A 6,518-nucleotide genomic window follows, 5' to 3' on the forward strand; every position below is an offset into this window, starting at 1 on the left:
TTTTATACAATTAATGCAACACAAAGTTTTGTACACATTAAAAGCAGAAAATAAACAAAAATAAAAACACATGCACACCTTTCACCAAACCCTCCCATCACACCTCTGTCCCTACACCCAAACGAACCCACTAATGTAGTCTGTACTGTACTAGGAAAACAAAAAATCGTATCATACCAATCATAATCATATTGGATCAATTTAGTTATAAAGATATCATTTTAATCACCTGTGGCATAGCAAACCTTTTTTATTTTTATTTTTGTTTTGTTTTGTTGCTGGCTGGCATCAGCTGTTCAGCGTGCAGCTGTTCTGCTGTTGTGATGGATCCGTCATGGACAAAGTGAACATCTGCATCATCAGTATCATCAGGGGAAAAGCCAGACACATACAGAGTATTCTCCAAACGCGGAATCTAGCCAGCATCATTATGAAACAGATGTGAGCAGCAGTGCACTGCACAAAACATGATATTGTTGTAAGAACAACAATAACAAAATGACAATTCAGAAGAAAAATAAGAAAAATGGAGAAAGCAAAGAGGAGACGAGAATCATGGTACACAGTGTAAGCAGCACATTATGAAAACAGACAGCACAAGGAAACAATGTGCTATCAACGGTGGGGCAGAGTACATGCTTTATTTCTGTATGCACCACCTGCTGTGGCACTGTTTTTAGAACCTTGGAGCAAGAGGCTATGAATACTGTGCAGCTGCTATATGCACAAACATGCATGCGCACATCCTAGCTGATGTGATGCAATCGCAAACAGTAAGCAATCGAATGAAAGGAAAAACACATGTTGCATAACACGTGTATAAACGTGATTATGCATCTGCGTGCGTATGTGTGTGAATGTCACTGCATGGGCATGTATGTGTTGCTATGTATAGCTATGTCTGCAGGCTCTGCGCATTACTGCAGCCAGATGTGATCAATACGCTCCTCTATCATAGGTCAAGTGCGGCCTGGTTTGTACCCTGCTTTGTCATCAGTAATTCGTGACAGCGGGAGCGGGTAAAGATAAAGTTGTCAGTGCAAGCGTGCTGTAACAACCTTTAAACAACAAGTAAAAAATGCACAACTGTACATTTATTTCAGTCACAGTTCATGTCATATGATATTTTAGCTTTACATAACAAGACCAAGGAAGCATTTCTTTTTAGTTCTTCTCATAATAACAATTTAAATCTTGCTAATACTGACAAAGGACTGTAAAAGCCCCTCATAATGCATAAGGAAGGTAAAAACCATCAGAAAAATAACCATTGTCCTATAAGAAGACATTACAAACACTGACTAACAGGGTCTGATGTGTACAAGTTTCTTGTAAAGGCATCAGTCAAACTTTGAAAACCCCTGGCTTAGACTATGCAGCAGCTATACTGCTCAATAATTGGTGTTTGGCATATGGGATGAAGCATATAAATATATTCATAGATAGATCTGTGCCAATCCATGCAGCTGAAAATAAACAAATAACAGCTGCTTTAATTTGAGGTCCTTCCAAATGCTTGAGCTCTTCCAACCTATATTTAAGGGCGAGGAAAGGCCCCCATCAGAGGATGCCAATTTCTGTTTCTTGTATCTGCAGCCTCCTTTTTTCAGTAACTATCCACAGCTAACAGCTACAGATGAGGATGGGAACAGATCAATTAGGAGAATCCACAGTGGTGCTAGTACCCCGGGGTACTTGAACTCCTCTGCTTGAGGCAACTGCTAATCCCCATGTTAGAAAGGGCAATCAATCACTTATTTCACTTGCTAATTTGTTTCTCCAGATGAAATTATTGCTGTGGACCAACACAACAATTCCAGTTTTTGGAGATTAATTTGGCAAACAGACAAACAGAATTTTGTGATCAGATTTCAGGTCTTTTCTGACTTCATATTACAGGTTTTTTATATCAGCTGAAGTGAACAACATTACATTATTACATTACAAAGCATCAACTTGGCTCTTGTTTTGAACCAGCTGTTCACTTTTTTACAATCTGAACTCTTTATAAGCACGACAGACCAACCCATTCAGAAAACAGCTTAACTGTGTGGAGACTGTGTTGGAGATTTTTTTGGAGTTGGCACTTCTATTTGGGGACTTTTCGCTATGAGGCTCAAAGGAATCGTTTTGGTGCACAGTGACCTCACTGTCTTATGTTTGGTGCCTTTTGTTCTGCCTCTGCCAAAAGCCTGAAGTCAGCCTGGCTGTTCAGTGTGATCCCTTATCTGGGGCCAAGCTAAGCCAAGCCAACTTTATTTATAAAGCACTTTAAAAAACAGCTAGCACTGACCAGAGTGCTGCACATAAAATGAGAAAAAATATGGAGCAACGCATAAAGAAAGCTCCCGGTGGAAGGATAAACTTCAGAATGGGATGAGCACTCCTGCAGCAACGTGTGCTCATCTTTCTTTTCATTGATCTAAAACATTTCCATAACAGATTTATCTCTTCATTTATACTTTAAATTTCCAAAAGGGTTATTTCTGCTTGAGGAAAACCTGGTCTCACCAGTTTTTCCATTAGAGTTGGAAGTAATGGATGGTTTCTTTGACCACAAGGCTTTATTATTGAAGTGACCCACTGCAAAGTCATGAATTTTTCTTCTCCACAAGACAAAAGATCAATTCCTTTCACTGACCATTATGCATCTCCCCCTTTCTTCTTCTTTCTTTCTGTCTTTCTTTCTTTCTTACAGTCTGGATATTCTGTGCAATTCCCAGGTGCACAGCAGAGTTTAAGCAGCATGCAGCTGAAAATAACCAGAGAAAAAGAGCATCTGAAATGCTCACTGCATCGTTTCATAAAGGTTAGACAACAAAGAGTGTATTTTAAGGTCTGAGAGAAAAGCTGAGATGCCAGGCAGAGCGAAAAGAACAGAAGAAAAACATTTCAGAGACCTGGTAACCATAGCAACAACTGCCAGGTACAGTGGCTTCTTAATCATCTAGCTGATACAAAACAAAATCAGGGAAATTGGATGAGATGAAGGAAAGGACAGAGATAAAAGCAGACGCAGTGGAAAACAAGTGTATGATAAAAAACCTGTAATTTGTTTTTGTTTTTTAATTATCTGTAACAGAACAAACTAAACAGGTGTAAAATGTAGATCTTGTGAAAAAAATGCTTTGTCACTGTTATTACTGCAGACAAATGGAAGCTAATTTTCTCTCATAATAACAAAGCGGATGGTGATTGATTTCTGAACAGAGCACAGCAGGAGACAACTGCTGTCACTGAAACACACGTGCACACACACACACACACACACACACACACACACACACACACACACACACACACACACACACACACACACACACACACACACACACACATACAACTGAAGGACCTAGAACAATTTCTTTACCTAAACCTTTGATTTGCTGTGTTTGTGAAAGAAATGAGAAAGTTCTAATTTTGTATCGTTTTGTGTAGATAACATCCTAGATGAGTTGGGAATGCCTTTTAGTCATAGCTGCTTTTCCACATACAAGGAGAACCAGAATCAAATTCCAGAGACTGAGAAATATCATAAAAAAGGTCGAAATGAGGTGTAAAAAGCTCAATAGTAAAATCACGAACCTCTTCTCCCAGTAGGTTGTTTGTACAAGCAGCTTATTACATACTATGGGGATGTTTTATTTTTAAGCAGTCTGCAGTCACAACAGGTATGTGCCATAGCATGTGATGTTTACCAAATGGTAAATGCTTATGTCCAGTTGACAAAAATCCCAAAACGGCCACAGTAATTATGTTGAAAACAAACCATAAAGACAGATGTTACTGTTATAGAGATATAGTGGTTTCACTTAATGAGGAGGCTGGAGTGGATGGATGGTTCACCAAAGCAAATTCTGATCAAAGCTAGCTGGTTCAAGCATAACCGACCTAAAACACTAACTGCACGCTTAGCATTGTAATGATGATAAAAATGACCCATTACATCATGAAGATTGGTCACTTCATTCATAACTACTTATTACTTTGAATCATAACTATCTGTCTCTGACAACTCTTGTGTCATCAATGTTGAGTCGAAGGTTACCAAGACAACAGCAAAGGTACATCTTCTGTATTCAGACACAGCATTACTTTAAGTTAAAAGCTAACATTAGCATGTTAAAATGCTGATATTAAGAATCTAAAAGTTCACATCTCAGTTATGCTGACATTTGGTAATTACTGTGAAACAAAAAATACGAACCTCATATTTGGTAATGGTAAAAGTACTGGGAAACCTACATATTACACTTGCAGGAGCTGCTCAGCTTCATGCCATGAAGCTCCCGGAGGACAGTTTCTGTGCTGATGTTAATGTCAGAGGAGGTTTTAAAGTCTAGTTATTGAATCAACAGAGTGCTGATGACTTTTATGCACCTCAGCAACTTTCGGTTGTCTGTCACTTAGATGCTGAATTGCTGTAGTTCCTAAATGCTTCCTCTTTGTAATAGTACCAGTTGCAGCTGACTGTGAAATACATAGGATGGGAAAAATTTGCGTTGCAACGTCAAGTGCTTGATTTTCTATACTTGTGGTACCTGTGGCACTAGAACCCTGAGTTCTAAGATTATAAGATGTGGCCAGTAATTGTGTTAATATAGCATAATTATATATAATGTATCATATAGTGTAAATATTCTAGGGGATTACCAAAGCCATCTAGGAACTGTTTTATGCCAGTTCGTATGTATATACAAATATCAGGAAAAAAGTGAAAATTTTGATCTTTGAAAATGTGAGTTGTGTCTTTGGGCTGTACATGTAATGTGACTTATCCTGACCTTATGGTGATACAAGATGGAAAAATCAAGGGATCATTAAATACACTAGGATCAATCCTCTGGGAATCATGACTATTTATAGGCTACTAATTGCCGAGCCAATCCATCCATTTGCAGCTGGAAAATTTCAGTTTGGACCAGAATGGTTCACTGATCAAAGCTGCTATTAATAGAATGTAAATAATAAATGCTGTTAGTATATAACACAAACTATATTCTTATATTCACCTAAGAGCTTTCACATCTGGGGGCTTCTGAAAAGAAGTCCTTGAAGCCGCTCCTTGAACAGCTGCAGGGTTAAGTGCCTTGCTCAGGGGAACTCTGTGCTATTCATTCATTCAGTGGAGGTTGTTACTCTCTCATTTCCTTTGCCAAGACATTCCCAGCTTCTCTGAGGATTCAGGTCAGCAGCTTTAACCTTTAGCTCAGAGACTCTGTAAATGCCACAGTGTGACTTTCCTGCTTATTCCCTTACTAAAGCTGGTGCTGGATCACCACTCACTAATTTTAGCTTATTATTGAAATAGTTATTAAAGGAAAACCAAACCTCTTTATCGAGCATTTCAAATAAAATACAGAACAAAATAAAAGGGATATAAACAATATTCACAAGCTCTAATTATGAAAGTACATAATTAAATACATATAATATACATACTGTGTATTGTGGTTGCGTTTTTATGCATTGTACCTTACAATTCCTATTACATATAAAAATTTCCCATTTAAATTCATAAGTAAAAGAAAAAAAAGTGTTATTTGCACACAGTACAGAATAAAAAACCCAATACCAAAGTATTGATATGTTTTTGTCAAGTGTATGTGTGTGTAAATGTATCCATGTGTGTGAGTCAGTACCTGGAAATGGGCAGGATGCCATGCTTGCTCTGATGAAAATTATCACTGCATCACTAAGCACAGACATACCCTGCAGATATAAACAGAAACATACAGAGAAAAACCCACCCGAGTACACGCTTCTGAGAGGCAAATGAGTGGACACATAGCCATACTAAGATGACAGGTGTTTACAGCATGGTTCAGCTGTAATGATGGCACAGTCCAAGAGATACAGGTAATTGCGGGATCCACACACACAAAGATACACACTCAATTTGTGTGTTGTGTAATGTCCTGACAACTTAGAACAAGGGATGCTTCTGGGCCCCTTAAGCCTGAAGTGGGTGGTGAGTGTTATAAAATTAAGGTCAAAAAAAGGGGAAATTAAAGTGGACAAAATCTCATCCTCATGATGGCCATGTTTTGAAATGATAGAAAACACCTGAAGGTAGTGAGAAACTCTTATAAGCAGCTACACAACAATATGCATACCTGGAAACAGCTGGAACCAGAGAAAAGAGGATTTGAAACACATATTAGAAAATAGATGTAGTATCTTCCAAACACTGTATTTAAATGCCATAAAGGTTAATGATGTTAGTCACTGTGGTATATAATGGCAAATATCCTGCCCAGCTCAAGGTTCAGCACTCTGGACAGCGCTCATCACACATCTGCCTCAAGGAAGGCTTAACCATTCTGTGACTCTATCTAAATAGACAACTCAGTGAAAGAGGATTGTGGAGGTTGTTTGAGAATGAACACACAGTCAATATGTATGATAATTTATGAGCACATAGCCCAGAGACATTTACAGCAACTATGACTGTGCGTTCCAATTAATTGGCCTCTTTCACTCCACTTCAATTCCTTTCTGCCTTTCTTCTTTTCCTC

The sequence above is a fragment of the Oreochromis aureus genome, linkage group 22, assembly GCF_013358895.1.
Source record: "Oreochromis aureus strain Israel breed Guangdong linkage group 22, ZZ_aureus, whole genome shotgun sequence".
NCBI classification, from domain to species: Eukaryota; Metazoa; Chordata; class Actinopteri; order Cichliformes; family Cichlidae; genus Oreochromis; species Oreochromis aureus.